This window comes from Plecotus auritus (assembly GCF_963455305.1).
Source record: "Plecotus auritus genome assembly, chromosome: 9".
NCBI lineage: Eukaryota > Metazoa > Chordata > Mammalia > Chiroptera > Vespertilionidae > Plecotus > Plecotus auritus.
In genome coordinates this window covers 92,104,464-92,121,109 of record NC_137783.1, presented here as the reverse complement: position 1 = coordinate 92,121,109, position 16,646 = coordinate 92,104,464, and the positions used below count along the sequence as shown (strand labels likewise).

General features: G+C 46.8%; 1 protein-coding gene across 1 annotated transcript in view; it reads left to right on the top strand.

The window, feature by feature from the left end:
• Positions 1-13,694: 13,694 nt before the first annotated feature.
• Positions 13,695-16,646, top strand: part of AMOTL1 (angiomotin like 1) — a 106,092-nt gene continuing 103,140 nt past the window's right edge. Inside the window, exon 1 of the mRNA XM_080688169.1 lies at positions 13,695-13,818. The gene's annotated coding sequence lies outside the window, so the exon portion shown is untranslated. The remainder of the gene's footprint in view (positions 13,819-16,646) is intronic.

The following is a 16,646-nucleotide window of genomic DNA, read 5'->3' as shown; positions in this document are numbered from 1 at the left end:
AAACAAATTGCTCTCCAATTAAAAAATAAAGCTCTATTTATGTCAAACAGAGCTTTTAGACTCACTTCTCAGGCATCCTGCAAGGATTATTGAAATGGTTTTGAGAGACCAATCCATTGTCAATAAATGTTGCCTTTGAAGAATGTATTATTATTAATGTTATTTTATAATTGATGAAGATACAAGGTGTTAAGTAGTTCATTTGATTAGATGACAATACTAGTGTGATCATGGCCAGGGACTGGATTTCTATTCCAGACATGTTTTCCCTTTTGCACAGAGAACACGTTCTCTTCCAGTGGCAGACACCTTGGCCTCAATCAGCCACCTCTCACTGCTGAGGCTGACGTCGCCCTTTGCTAATGCATAAATAATGCATGTTTCTCGGACCACAGATGTGGGCGGAAAGGCTGCCTTTGTATGTAAAAGCGTATTATAATAGGCTGCAAGTCTTGAAAGACTAAACAGGTCTTTGGCAACATCTAGTCCCAATTTCTTCACTTAAAGTTGAGGAAATTAAGTCCAGAGAATAAGTGGTTTGCCCAAACTCACCCAGTTAGTACCAGGGTCAGGGCTAAAATCAGGATTTATTGAAAAATCCAATGTTTTCACCACGGTATTGTGCCATATCCATTCTGGTCTCAGATTCCCTTCAAATACTTGGAGTGTTCGCATTAAACACAAGTCCCTAGTGAGCCAGTACCCAGTAAAGTGCAGTGCAATCTTTGGTACCTCCTGGTGTTAGACTAGAGACTTTGGGTGGAGTGTGGACTCCCAAGAGTGCCACACTTCTCTAAGCAGATGGCCGAAAAGCAAGTCAGTCTGCCACGTCTGCAGTCGGGCAGCTGTGCGGGAGCCTGCAGGGCAAATGTGAACAGCATTCTGGAGACCAAGTCAAGCCAGGTGCTCTGATTACAACAAATGATAATGGCTGCCCATCGTAATTAGGCGACAGGATTTCTGCCGGTGGGTGTTCCACTTGCTGCATTCGCTGATTAGGTCAATCAGTCATGTTCAATTACTCAGCCGCATCCACTGGAGGACCTGCTACCCGCAGAGCGGTGTGAAGGTGTGAAGAGCTCTGGAATGTGGGCAGCAGTCTGGCCATGAGCTGTAATTTCCCAGATACAGTTTGTGAGGGGACGTTCCCCAGGCTGGGCTTCTTGGGGGCAGCCAGCAAGATGTCCTTTTCAGGAGAGCCGAGGGCCCTTGTGTCCTGTGACTTTTTTATCATAATTTTCAAGAGGAAATACAAGATTAGTCTCCATGGCCCTTTTTGGCCCTGGAATTTTCCTTTAAAATAATATAATATATTTTTTCAGACTATAAAAAGAATGCATGTTTATTCTGGAAAGTGCAGAAATTTACAAAAAATAAAAAGCACTCATATTTTCAATGAGCAATGATAGCTATTTCCAACTTTTTAATTCAAAAATTTTTCCAGTCTGTTTCCCAGGCATATATAGTATATCTGTATTTATTTTTATGAAATTGAGACCCTACTGAATCCAATGCTGAAATTCTAAGCATCTACAACATATGCAGAACTAAACAGTAAGTTCCTTGCTCAAAGCCTGGCATGTATTAGTTGCTCAATTAACAATAAACATTTGTTCACTGATGGAGAGAGAAACCATGGTTCCTGGACTTGAGCAGTCTCATTGGAAGAGCTCACACTCAGGCCATGCCCAGATCTTGACAACAACCTTTGCATGTTAAAGAAACATAATAAACTGGGGACGTACTTTTTTCCTTCAAGACAGCTTCCCTTTCTCAAGAGAGCATCAGCAGTAATTCACCTCCATTCTTGTGCTCATTATTTATTTTAGGAGGCATCATTTGATGTGAGAGCTGCACATACATGTAAGAGACTTGCCGGAAGCATGGACCTCAGTGAAACATGGCCTTTGGAGGAAGGAGCCTGGTTGTCTCATGCTGGAATTCATCATTTTGCCAACACCAGAGGAGGTACGGCAGCTTTTGATGTCCCTAATACACGTGGTACTCTTCAACTCCTGAACTCATTGTATCGACCCAGCTGTGCTCAGTAGGTGCCCAGTGCCATCTGTCATTTCAAAAGCAGTTGGTAGAGAGGAGGGGCCTGGACTTTGGAGTCAGCAGACCTGGGTTCAGATCCTAAATATTCTATTTACAAGCGATGTGGCCTAAAGAAAAACCTATCGTGTCCTCAGCTCTAACATGAGAGTAAGAGTGCCTGCGTTGTAAGGCTGTGATAGGACCATGAGTAATGTAAGCTGTCATTTACTGAGCCCTAGCCAGGTGGGAAGTTAGTCACATATATTTGAGCTCCTAATCTGTGTCAGGTATTGTGTTCCTGCTTGTCTCTTTTCCCCTCACCTCCTCTCCTCTCTTCTCCCCAGCCCTGCAAGGATTAGGGTTGAGGACAATGCAACCAGTATAAACAGAGTAGGTCAGCTCACCTTCCCTTCTTTTTATTTGTCCTCGAATCTGATTAATGAAACTCGCCATTAAATGATGGGGCTGCTGTTACTCTACTGGAGTGCAGCATAAATGTAAGAACTATACTCTGACACAGAGCTGTGGTCCTCTGTCATGTCTAAGAGTTCCACCTTCTTCCGTCCCCCATATAATTAGAGATCTACTTTGGTGGTAGGAGCCAGTCTATGGATGGAGAGATCAAAGCCCACTGAGGTTAACACAGTCACATGATGTTTTTAGTAAGGATATGCCTTCCATTTATTTGTTTATCCATTTGCTCGATAAATATTGAGTTTCTATGTGCCAAGCTCTGGGAATACAAGAGAGAGGGGGTGAGGTAGACATAGAGATCACCAGACTACTCTCTCTGCTGTGCCCCAGTCTCTAAAATGGGGTGACATACAGCAAGGAGCATCTACTGAGCTTCTGCACTGCAACTGCTACTGCATCTTTCTACCAAGACTACTCCACCCAATGGGAGAGTCCCCATTGAGACAATCAGTCTGTGGTGATGGAGGTCCAAGGCAGAGTAGGCAGTATTGCTGCATGTGGGTGAAACACAGTAACAAGGAATCAGTGTGGCTGAAATTTGAAAATTCTTGTGGGCAGTTGGTGTTAGGTGGTTCTCAGAGGCAGGGGCTGGGGTCCAGGGTGAGGGCTCAGGTCCTAAAGGACTAGGTAGAGGGCCCAAATGGGAGCCTAACGAAAAGCTGAAGCGAGATGAGGAAACTCACACTCAGGAACAAAGTGGAAACCCCACGGTGCCAGACCGAAGTCAGAGCTGGACGAACTACAAAAAACAATTGTTATCATTTATTAGGTAGATACATTATACCAGACATTATGCTAAGCTTTTTTTTTGTATAGATACAGACTTTCTCAACTTATTCTCACAACAACCTTATCCTCATTTTATTAATGAAAAAACTGAGCTAGAGGAGGCTGAGAAACGTGTGTAAGGTAATTCGGATGGAAAATGGCAGAGTGGGGGTTCAAACCTAGATCTGCCTAGGTTTGAACCCCAAGTTACTGTAGGCTTTTGCCCCTCAATTCACTCTCCAACACTCCCTACTCTGTCTTCTCAGTTTCAGGCTCTGGTGGTCCCTGTTACAGATTTTTATTTTATTGCCACAGTAGAAAAGAGAACTAGCTCTGAGCAGGGTTGGAAAATAAACATGTTGTGGCAATTATCATCCAAGAACCTCCTATGGCCGCCTCAGCTAATGCATTGCCAAGGCCTTGACCTACCTGCTCCAGAGCAGCTTTCCTCCACACCCCACACCCTGTCCCACCTCTCCCACTCCTGGGCAGCACCAGCTGCTCTATCTCTGAGGCCCGATGTGGGCTAATGGGGTTGACATTTCTAGTGAAGTCCTAGGGAAAGTCCTGGAAGTATCCAGGCCTTGGGGTTTTTTCTTGGCTTCATGGAGTCCTCCAAGGACGGTGTTGTCTGCCTGGGAGGCCCAGTCATCCTGGTGAGTCACAGGCCTTGAGCTGGACCAAATCCTTGCAACATCTGCTTTTGTATTATCCTCAGAGCATCCCAGGCTGCCAGGAAGGTGGGACAGCCTCCAGGAAACTACCTGGGGAGAATCCAGTAGGTCTGGGGGTGATCCGAAGTTTCTGGAGGAAAGTCCCCCTGCCACTCCTGCCTCCTTCATGCCTAAAAATACCCTCCAGGACTTGGGCCAGGGGTTTGGCAAACTTATTTTAAAGGTCTGGAAGACATTTTTCCAAATGAAATCATATGCAGTGCCTGACATACAAAACAGAAGGGGGGCTGTGTTGGGCCAGACTGATTCTGACTGTCGCATCACAAGCTGATGTGTCTTTTGCTCTGATTTGCCAGCTGCCACACCGTTAAGTGTGGGGATTGGTGCAGTTGGGGAGGCCGCCGCAGCCCTTCTCGATGAATCTGTAAAACACTTTTCCTATTATATATATGCTCACTCAGCTGTTTGGGATTCCTGCTGTCATCCACTCTTCCCAGGGGACTCAACCTGCTTAGGCTCCTGCTTAGAAGACAGGCAGGAAGTCTGGGAAACATAACCTGGCAGGGGGGCCAGGTGCATCTAGAAAGCTGTGGTGCTGTTCCCATTATGCCCATAAAATCAGGAAGCAGCAGATTTCCCTTTGGTGCCTCTCAAGGTCAGACATTTTACTAGTAAAATATTTTTTAATTGATTTCAGAGAGGAAGGGATAGGGAGAGTAAAAGAGAAACATCAATGATGAGAATCATTGATTGACTGCCTCCTGCACGCCCCCTACTGGGGATCAAACCTGCAACCCAGGCATGTGCCCTGACTGGGAATTGAACCGTGACCTTCTGGTTCATAAGTCAATGCTCAACCACTGAGCCATGCCGGCCGGGCGGTCAGACAGAGTTTTAACATATCGGGAAGGAAGGAAGGAACTTTTTCTGAGAGCAGTCTGTGTGCCAAGCACTCCATGGATGTTGTTTCATTTTATTCAAATTCTCATTGAAATCTTGTCAAGTAGTTATTATCTCCATTTTGCAGATAAGGAAACTGAGTCTAGTAATGTGGCAAGATAACTAAGCCAAACTCACCCAGCAAAGGCCAGCAGAGCTCACATTCAAACTCAGGTCTTCATACCCCAGAGCTGTGCTCTGTCCATTTCAATTCTCTGTCAATTTCAAACAGCATCACTCTTGGGCATCTCCACCTTTCTGTGGTGCTTGATCCTTTTTGTCTATTTCTTTTGCATACAGTATGGTAAAAGGAAAAAAATGATGGAATCTGTTCTCTATGATCTCTGATTGGCATTTTTTGAAACAAGATTCATAAAGGTCTGTTCATTTTACAGAGCAGGTTTGGAGACTTATCAAAGACTAGAGGCCTGGTGCACGAATTTGTGCACCAGTGGGGTCCCTTGGCCTGGCCTGCAGGATCGAGCCAAATCTGGCTCTCTGACATCCCCCAAGGGGTCTCGGATTGTGAGTGGGTGCAGGCCAGGCCAAAGGACCCCACCGGTGCACTATCAGGGCCAGGGAGGAATGCAGGAGGTTGGCCAGCCAAGGAGGGACTGCGGGAGAGCTCCAGGGAGTGTCTGGCCCATCTCACTCAGTCCTGATTGGCTAGACCGCAGCAGCAAGCTAACCTACCAGTCAGAGAATCTGCCCCCTGGTGGTCAGTGCACGCCATAGCAAGCAGTTGAGTGGCCTTAGCATATCATTAGCATATTACGCTTTGATTGACTGAACGGATGACTGGACTACTGCACACTTAGCATATTAGGCTTTTATTATATAGGGCTAGAGGCCCAGCGCTCAAAATCATGCATGGGTAGGGTCCCTAGGCCTAGCCTGTGATCAGGGCCATCTTCCGCCCGCTCGCCAGTCCTCAGTCCCACCCCGCCACCACCACCCACCCCAGTTCCTTTCGCCAGTCCCCAGTCCTGCCCTGCTGCCACCACCCACTCCAGTCCCCAGTCCCGCCCTGCTGCCACCACCCTCACCAGTCCCCAGTCCCGCCCTGCTGCCACCACCCACCCCGGTTCCCCTAGCCAGTCCCCAGTCCCGCCCTGCTGCCACCACCCACTCCAGTCCCCAGTCCCGCCCTGCTGCCACCACCCTCACCAGTCCCCAGTCCCGCCCTGCTGCCACCACCCACCCCGGTTCCCCTAGCCAGTCCCCAGTCCTACCCTGCTGCCACCCACCCCAGTTCCCCATTCACAATCTGGCGATCATAGCCTGCGGGCCAGGGGGAGAAGGGACCAAGAGGTGGTCAATGCACATCATAGCGACTGGTTGAGTGGTTGTTCTCGTCATTATGCCATTATGGTTGCTGGGCTTTTATTATATAGGATTAGAGGCAGATTCAGGCTGGAACCCAGGCCTCTGCTTCTCTCTCCAGCTCCTATGCCATGCTGACTGCTAAGACCTTAGCTTCTTGGAAAAATCATTTTAATATGAAAGAAGAGAGGCCCCTGTGCAGCCAAGAAGACTCTATTTGCAGTCCCTGAAAGAAGCGGTTTCCTCTCAGGCCTCTGTCCAGAGTGACCGGGTGGAAAAACGTGAGAGAGGGGTGGTCTCTGCAGCTCAGCAGAAACTCACATTCATACTGTAGATGTCTTTGTTTTACTGGTTTAGTCATACATTTCCATTGCAACAAATACTTTTGCACTTAATCTTAACGCAGGGTATTTTGTTTGATTTCACTCAATAGATCTAAGTGTGAGTTGGAAGTGTATGATTTTCCTCTGCAGGGACCTGTTTCTGTGTGTATTTTTGGAATGGTTCTTTATTCTGATTCATATCCACATACACCTTCCAGTAGCTTCTTAGCTCAGCCAGAGTTTATTCCCTTTGATGTGATGCTGAGTTAGGAGTCTTGTAAATCTTCATCTCTATTCCATAGCTGGTAACAGGAACCCTGGGGGCCTGGATGGATTCAATTTGTTTATATATTTCATAGAACACCATGCTTTTGTTAATAGCATCTACTGCATTGGTCTTTGAAATTTTCAGAAGACATAATTAGCATTTTTACCAAAATGAATCCTTGGTTTCCTGCCAGACTTAATATGATATCATGTCTTGGCCTGTACTGATAATGATTTTTTTCCAGGTGAGATAAAGTTAACTGTTCTTCCTGTAGAACCCATTTCTTTCTCCTGGAAGTTATAAAGCACTTAAAGCAGTTATCTGAGGTTTTGTTTTTCTTTAAGGGAAATCAAGCAACTGTATTTTTTTTTCTCCCTTTCATCAAGTATTATAAAAATGTGGGGTTGTGCTAAAAGAAAAGACTATTAAACCCTAAGAGAAGGAGAAATGATCTTTTGGCCGTTTAGCCCTAGAGATAATGCTGTGACCAATTAAGTACAAATTTCTTTTTGATGAAACCTTATGGGAGGGGGGCATACATTTGTCCTTGGTGTCCTCTGTTGGCTTGTCCTAAGAGGATGCAGATAAGGCACTGGATAACAGAAGGGAGTCCTGCTGTGCTCAGGCAACCATGGCCCCACTCCGCCCTCCTACATCAGCCCCGCCCACGCTCACCAAGGAGAGGAGGGGAGGAGGGGTGGGCATTGCTTCTCCACTTGCTCTGCTGTTAACTGACAGGACCTACTGGAGGCAGGAGGCTACCTGCAGAGAAGATGAGCAAAGGGCAATGCCAGAGAGGAGAGGAAAGCAGAAAGAGGACTCAGCCCACACCTTTCAGTCTTCATGCTTGAAATTGGTGACCTTCCAGGCAATTGGGAAGGTTGAATACAAATCCTAGTGTCCTCTAGCTACCATTCTAACTTGTTGTTATGACATTTTTAAAGGGTAGTGATAGCATACCTTGGCTGATTAAAAACCCTTCTCCCCATGTGGCATCTATCCCTTCACCCATCTCTTGGAGCATGCCTGTGGGAGACTCAGCTCCTTCTCTTTTTTACTGGCCAAGGAGCTGTGTGGCTCCAGAGGACTCCAGAGTCAAAGCAGCCCAGGAAGGCCAGCTGGAGATAGCACAGGGGCCCTCTCGGCGGTCCGTCCTCCAAGCAGAGCCTGAAGTTAAGGTTCCTGCCACTTCTGCAGCAGTGGCTGGCCCAGTTCTGCATCTAAGCAGGATACTGGTGATGGGCCTTGTGCTAAGAACTCCTCTTCCACCCCAAAAAGCATTTGGAGTGTGCCCTTGGCTCTAGAAATCAAGCTAAGAATTCCTTTGACCCTAGAATTATATCCAAGTATCACTATGTGACCATACTTCATTTGCCGAGGAATGAAGGTTCTTAATGAGTTTTCCAGATAACTGGAGCATAACCCTTTAAATGCCTAAGTTTAGTTCCAGGTTTTACCGTTTTCTAATAGTTGATAAGACTTTTTTCTTATGGCTTTTTGTATTCTTTCTTGCCCTACTAAACAGAAAATAGTCACACCCAGCTTATGATTGAAGTTGGACCAATTTTTCATTTTAGAAATGTGTTGTCTTTAATTTGGATTTATAATACAATGTCCAACTTGTTTAAAAATTCATATACTCATTTAAATATGCCTAAAGAAAACTCTACAGGACACATAAGACTCTGTGGATGGTGTTTCAGTTCAGGAATGAAGACTGGGATAGTATGAGAAAGAGGACTTTCATTTTTCAGTTTATAACTATCTGGACTCAATGTTTTCTCCTTTACCTTGAATATATATTACTTGCTTATATAACGAAAATTGATTTAGAATTCTATGTTGTTATGTATTATAACATTATATATATATATAACGTTATATGAATGTTAAAACTAGGGGTTGGGTTCCTATGTTAAATTCCAAAACCCATTCAATTTATGATATAGCAGGCAATAGTAAGAGTGGACATTAGACATTAGCCCCTTGTGTTATCTGAATCCCAGGAATATTTTCTTCTTGCTGCTCTCTCCATATGTCCCATTGTCTCATAAATACTAGAGATAGGAGGAGGGACTCACTCTGTCTGTCTGCAGGGGCCATGGCAGCAGGAGGCTCACTTTCCTCCTAAGATAGTAAAAAAAGGACTCGAGCTTGCTATGTGGGAGAGAAAGGAACATTTACGCAGCCTCCACTGTGTGCCAGGCACTGTGCTTGGTCTCTCTCATTCTTTACCTGTGTTGCTTGTCTGGACAGTCCAGTGAGATGAGTGTTGTTGTCAGGAAACTGAGGCTCTGAGAGGCTTAATGAGATCCTGTGATTGTTCCCTAATAATTGACAACCCATAAACTAATGCACTGTCTTTTATAATTCAGTGGCCCTCCAGCAGAACCATTTTTTTTTTTTTTTTGGTTAGTCATTACCTGAGGATATTTTTCCATTGATTTTTTTAGAGAGAGTGGAAGGGAAGAGGAGAGACAAAGAGAGAGAAGCATCGATGTGAGAGAGACAAATTGATTGGTTGCCTACCGCAGGCACCCTAACCACCACCTGGGGATCAAGCCTGCAACCGAGGTACGTGCCCTTGACTGGAATTGAACCTGCTGTGGGCCGATACTCTATTCTATGAGCCAAATCAGCTAGAGCAGAACCGTGTCTTTATAAGAGGCTATCAGAGTCAAGTAAGGCTAGGCACTTGGGATATTCCCTGCTGTTCTATAAGGTCCTCTGACATGGAATCCCTTGTTAGGAGTTGAGCAAGTTGAGGGCAGGACCCTTTTTTGATCACCTTTGTTAGCTGCAGTGCTTGCAGTACCTGGAATTGTGGTAAATTCTCCATAAATGTTTGTTTGATTAACAGGAAATAATATTGTTTGCTCTGGCTTCCTAAGATAGGAAATTGGAATCATATATTTTAGAAACATTTTCAAGAGCAAATATTGAAACAAGAAAAATATTTTCTCATTAGCTTTGGTTGATTAGGAAATTCAAATACCTAAAGTGCTATAAGAAAAGTTCTTAGCTTACGAGGCATCAATTTATAGAAGGACAAAGGGGAGTCCATTATGAGTTAGAACAGTTGGGCAGGCTCCAGCACCTAACTGCTGCTGGAGCATTAGCAATGCTCTTCCTATGGGAAGTACCTGGTGCCGGCTCCATATAACTAACTTTCAAGCCAACTCTTGGAACACAGGCTACAAGTAGGGATGATATAGTATTACCCTTAATTTGGAGCATATTCTGTGGTTTGTGACTCCTTCCAGTAACTCGAAGTTGTTAAGGAGCCCATTCTCTTAGCTGTAAAAGGAGTTTGTCATCCAATAATAACTAATATTTACCTGATCTTCACAATGTGACAGTCTTTCTTCTTGGAACTCTACGTGGATTAGCTTATTGCACCCTAATCACATCCTTATGAGTTGGGAATGATTATTATCTCTATTTTCACAGAAAACAGAGGCTGGCATAAATTAAATTAAAATTTTAGCTAATAGTGGAGCTGGTATTAGAACCAAGGCCTGGCTGACAGTCTCTCTCAGAACACAAAGACTAGTTTGCCTTTCAACATGATGGGGAAGCCCTAGCTGGTTTGGCTCAGTGGATGGAGCATCAGCCCTCAGACTGAAGGATCCTGGGTTGGATTCTGGTCAAGGGCACGTGCCTCGGTTGCAGGCTCAATCCCTGGCCCTGGCTGGGGTGTGTGAAGGAGGCAACCAATCAATGTGTTTCTTTCTCTCTGTCTCTCCCCTTCCCTTCCACTGCAAAAAAAGAGTCAATGGAAAACTATATTCTGGTGAGGATTAACAACAACAACAACATGAGGGGGAAATGGAGTAGTCTGATCCTGCAGAAAGTCCATCTGAGCCCATTCACTCATGGGATCAGTGTATTAGCACCAAGAACTGACCATTGGAATTGGCAATGGCAAGGCCAGCCTTGACCTTGACAAGAACTCCTTTGGAAGAGTGGTAAGCTAGAAGCTTGTCTAAGAGTAAAAGGTAGAAATAGATATGAGTGTAGACAATTCTTTTAATGAATTTTGTTGTAAAAGACAGCTGAGAATTGAGAATGGTAGATGGAGAAAGGGGTGGAGTCAAGAAAGGATTTTTTTAAAAGACAGAAACATAGTAGCATGTCTGTATAGATCTAGAACAGAGGAAAACTGTAATTTAGGTTGGGAGGGGGAAAAGTCACCTGAGAGGGCACAGGATTTGATCTGCAGTGGAGGAGCTGGCCTTAGATGGAATAGAGATGGTTCATCCACAGTAATAGGAGTGCAGGAAAGTATGTAAACCAAGCAAATGTAGAGTGATTGCTAGGCTGCACTAAGGTCCACTTGAGGTCAGTGGTAACGAATTGAACATAAGACCAGAAAGCACGATGTAGGTTTCTCCAATTATGTTTATCTGGGTGCTGGCAGAGCAAGAATTAGCCTTTATCAGGGTTATGGTTTTTCCAAGGAAGTAATATGGAGAGAGAGGGACATAGATCTGAGTATGTATTATCAAGAGAAATGATAATAATGAACCTGGGCAATTTGATTTAACTACATAATTTATAATTCTCCTAAACATTGGCTGATACAATCTATAATAATAAAAGCATAATATGCTAATCAGACTGAACAACTGAACGACCTTCCAGATGTCCTTCCGGATGACCTTTCGGACGAAGCCAAGGCTGCGAGGACCGAGGCATGGGCCATGGCTGCGAGGGCCGAGCCCCTTGAACAAATTTCATGAATCGGGCCTCTAGTTTGATATTAATGAACCTGGAAACTAAGATGCATAAGAGGAAGAAATGTCATGAGAAAAGTAAGGAACAGAGAAAAGGTCGTGGGAAAAGTAAATTATTGGAGCTGTTAGGGTCAAGGAGACATTGAACTAAGATAATAGAGAGAATAAGCTGGGAAGGTAGGAAGTGGTGGCTGGAGAGTGGAATGCTTGACATTGAGATTTTTGGATGGTGCCACTATGAGAGCAGAGAGCTGAGACAGTTGGAGGTCAAGGAAGAGAGGATGTTGAAGAGTTGAGAGACCAGAGTGTGAGAAGAATCCATTAGGTAGACTTGGCTATAAGAATTTTCATGGGAATTGTATTGGGGAATTGATAGTGAGTCAGATGCCAATATCTTCAAGGAATGAAGTAGAATAACCCATGGGTTTGTAGGTGGCTGCAGTAAGTAGGGTAATGTGGTCTGTTATTTTCAAGGAGGAGCCAGGTTTTGATCTGAGTAAGAAATTGAAAGAAACATTCATAGAAGAGGCTGAGGATATTGGGAATGTTGCTGGTGATGACCCATGAATTCTTGGGGGCAAATGGGAGGATTCTAGGAGGTGAGAAAGGCAAGAGTGATGTGCGTAAACATTCACCCAAGCACATTCGCTTCTTGGATTTGGGAGCTCAGATTGTCAGGAGTGGAGGGGAAAGAAGATAGAGAGATAGCGAGGCAGCTCAAGTATGGTTGCTTCACCATGAGCAATGCTGGCTAGAGAGGCTTCTCTCTGCCCTCCAAGGTCATTTGTAAACCGAAAGCTTACCGTGGAAAAGCCAGAGGGGGCTGAGTGTTTGCACAATTACAGCGCATGGGCAGAGGTTCTGTGCCCTCAGGTGGCGGCAGCTGGTGATCTGATCACGTTGAGATTATAGAAGGCCCCAACAGGTTGCCCAGGCTGTTGACTCCAACTGTCAGTCTCCAATGACAAGGACAGAGAAGGAAAACCATTTTCCATGTTTGCTTCTACCTTCCTCTTAACTCCTTCTGCATCCCCTGCATCCGTGTGGGCGCTCTCTCTGGAGCACATCCCAAAAGCCCAGGGGCCCTCCCAGGTAGGGTAGTCCATTAGCCCTGGGGGAAAATGCATAATACAACCTCCCCAGTTATTCAGGCCATTGACCCACAATTGGACATGCATTACTTTAGTACAACTCCGACGCTCAAACCATAACTTCTGCTTCTGCATTATGTATTTGAAACCGCTCAGCTCTTTATATAGTAGAAGGAACACTGCTCTGCTCTTCTCGGACACTCAGACAGACAGACCATCACAGTGCTGTGCAGTCATCCCAAAGTTACTTAACTTCCCAGGCTCAGTTTCCCTGCCTGTGAATGGAGACATTACCTCCCCTGCTTTGCACCAAGTGGAAGAAATGTTTGGACCCAAGTAAGAATTCAGGTCCTTGAACAAGGCGGGGGGGGGGGGCCTAGGGGGGAGCATTTGAAGCTCCTCCTCCCTTGCAGCGAGACCTATTCAAGCTCTAAAAATCCTGCATCTCCCCACCGAGAAGCACAGACCAAACGATTTCCCAAGCATCGGAGTAGGGCAGACACAATACAAAAGAGCAGGAATCATTTCAGAACTGGGTATGCTCTAATTTTTAACACATGGTCAAGGGGGTGGGAGAGGACCCCTCCAACCCAGAGATGGGAGGAAGCGCGCGCGCCGCTGCCCAGCGTGACGGCCGCGGTAGCTTAGCAACGGGCGGCGGGGATGCGCGCGGAGCGGCGGGCCGGGTGGGCTCAGAGAGCTTCCGCAGTCGCCGCCCACACCGCACGCCCTCCAGCCTCCCGGACTCGACGGGAAACTTTGGGGCTTCTCGGCAGTGGGGCGTCGGCGCGAGGCCCGGCGGACGCAGCGATGAGCCCCGCGGGCTGAGGGCTGAGGATGAGGTCGCGGCGCGCGCTGGGCCCGGGAACAGCGGGTCACACCCGAGGAAAGTTGGCGCGCACCTGGAGACGCTCGGTCCCGACCGAATTGCTCCCGGACTATCTTTGGCAATTTCTTCTCCCCCGTGTATCGGGCGTCCCGAACCCTGCGTGGCCCCAGGTTCACGAATTCTGATTCCTGGGAGAGAAACCGCGCTTTTCTTAGAGACCTGCGCGGTTACTGATGCTTAATCAATTGGCGCTGAACGGTTGCAATTCCATTTTTGTTTTGTTTTGTTTTTTCTTCTCCCTCCAGACAATGATTTTGTGGAAGCCTCTCCCGCGCCTTACAACCCGGAGGAGTTGGGTAAGTCCCCCTTTACCTTTCTCCTCTAATTCTGCTCGAAAACCACGCGTTTGGGGGGCACCCAGACGAAATCCTTGGGGATGGGGGTGGAGGGAAAGGGCCAGGGGACACTTCTTGTCTGCGTGTTCCTTCAGGGCGAGCACTGGCTTTTTCTGGGTGTGTGCTTTGGGGTGGTGGGGACAGTGTCCTATGTGCGGTGGGGGACAGAGGGCGGGGGCCAGGCCAGGGGTGCTGCTCCGGGGACCACGCACAGCAAACTTCCTGACCTGGGGCCTCTGTAAGCATCCAGACTCATCCTGGCTGGAAGGGCGCGACGGTGGCAGGTTCTGCTTAGCCACGTACCTTGCACGAGAAGGACATCCTGTGGATAGTCCTTAACCTGAATTTAATGAAGTCCAGGACCGAAACCGGCGATCCAGTAATTAAATTCCAGGACCTGGGCGCTGCATCCCTTCCTGGTTTCTATTCCTCATTTGGCCTGTAGGTGTCTGGAGATAGGGCATTTCATCCTTCTATGCGGAGATTTGTGGTGGGTGAATCAGACACTTGTCAGACAGACTTCCTTATGTGAAGAGAAGGGTATTATGCACTGTCAGGATCCCCCTAAGTATTTCTGCCACTCAGTCTCACTTGGTGGCTTAGTGGTCGTGTTTTTTTTCTTTCTTTCTGCTGCTGCTGCTGATCTTATTCTTTTCTTCTTTTTTCTCACTCTGGTTTAGTTTAGCTGCTAACAATCTGGGCTCTCAGGCCTGTCCTTGCTGTTCTCTTATCACTGGCTTAAAAATCTTGCCTTCTTACCGTGAATGACTGTTTAACAATGTTTATCCAGAGTGCCCTTCTCAGCCTTGGGTACTGAGTTTCCCTCTCAGCTTGGGGTCAAGTCCCACACCGCCTGAAGTAAAATTCCATCTCAGCCAAGCCTTTCGTTGGTTTCTAGGTCTGGATCAAGGATGGCATTCTGAGGCAGAGACTGGTACCTTGTTGTATTCAGATGTGTTTCTGACAAGTTGTGAGGCAATCACATCTCTGTACATGGAATCATAAATTAAGCGCGTGAGCAAAACTAGCTTTTAAAGACAAACGATGGTGAATCCTTTTATGAAATGAAAATGATATCTAAACTATAGCTTTGCATGAAGTGATTTTTTTTTTTTTTTTGAGAAAGCGAACTCTTAGTGATTTGCTCCATGTGTGGATAATTGTATGTTAATGTCGCCAGCATTGGCACTCCACAGTGTGACAGAAGCTGTTTGGTCCTTTTAAAGTATACTAGTAGATAAGTATAAGCAGTGGCAGGAAGGGCATTCCTGCTCTGAGAAACCACCTAACTGCTAAATCGTTTGCATTCACAGAATGATTTATGTACCAGAAGGGCCCAGGTGTTTGACCCTCTTCCATCCCATCTCTCTCTCTGAGACTGACAGGACTGCCCAGCTGAGCCACTGATAAATAGGGGAGCCCTTCCAATTAGCGGGAGAGACTGAGAAAACAACCTTTTTTCTCTACAGCTTCCCTGTGGAGCAAGTCCAGTTTCTCACGAGGAAATGAGAGTGTTAGAGCAGTGGTCAGCAAACTCATTAGTCAACAGAGCCAAATATCAACAGTACAACGATTGAAATTTCTTCTGAGAGCCAAATTTTTTAAACTTAAACTTCTTCTAACGCCACTTCTTCAAAATAGACTCGCCCAGGCCGTGGTATTTTGTGGAAGAGCCACACTCAAGGGGCCAAAGAGCCTCATGTGGCTCGCGAGTCGCAGTTTGCCGACCACGGTGTTAGAGGAATCATGGGGCTCTCGGCATCCAGGGTGACAGGGAATACACTGAGTGGCCAGATTATTATGATTTCTGAATGCATAATAATCTGGCCACTCAGTATATATACTATATAATAAAAGGCTAAGATGCAAATTGTCCCCTCAACCAGGAGTTCGACCAGCAGGCAGGCTGACCAACCACCCATGTCCCCTCCCCCTGGCTGGGCCCCACCCATGCATGAATTCATGCACTGGGCCTCTAATATTCTATCTAATAAAAGAGTAATATGCAAATTGACCATACCTATGCTACACCCACAAGCCATGCCCACCAGCCAATCAGGAGCGAGTATGCAAATTAACCCAACCAAGATGGCTGCGGCCACAGAGTGAACAGGAGGCTTGGGTTTCCCTGGCAATGGAGGAAGCCAAGCTTCCTGCACACCCAGGCCTCCACTCAAGGCTACAAAGTTTCAATTATAGAAGATAAATAAATCTCAGATACCAGGGCCTTCACATGGGTCACTGGGGGCTGTGGCTGGCCTGCAAACCACCACGGGCCCCTCGCCCAGGCTGCCCCACACCCCAAGGGAACCCCCACCCTGATCCAGGACACCCTTCAGGGCAAACCAGCTGACCCCCACCCATGCAGCAGGCCTCTATCCTATCTAATAAAAGAGTAATATGCAAATTGACCATCACTCCAACACACAAGATGGCTGCCCCCATGTGGTCAAAGATGGTTGCTCCCATGTGAACACAAGATGGCCACCACAAGATGGCCAGCAGGGGAGGGCAGTTGGGAGGGATCAGGCCAGCAGGGGAGGGCAGTTGTGGGTGATCAGGTTAGCAGGGGAGGGTAATTGGGAGGGACCAGGCCTGCAAGGGAGGGCAGTTGAGGGCAATCAAGCCTGCAGGGGAGGGCAGTTAGGGGTGACCAGGCCGGCAGAGGAGGGAACTTGGGGGCGACTGGGCCTGTAGGGAAGGGCAGGTGGGGGGGACCCAGGCCTGCAGGGAAGGGCAGCTGGGGGGGACCCAGGCCTGCAGGGGGGGGGCAGTTAGGGGTGACCAGG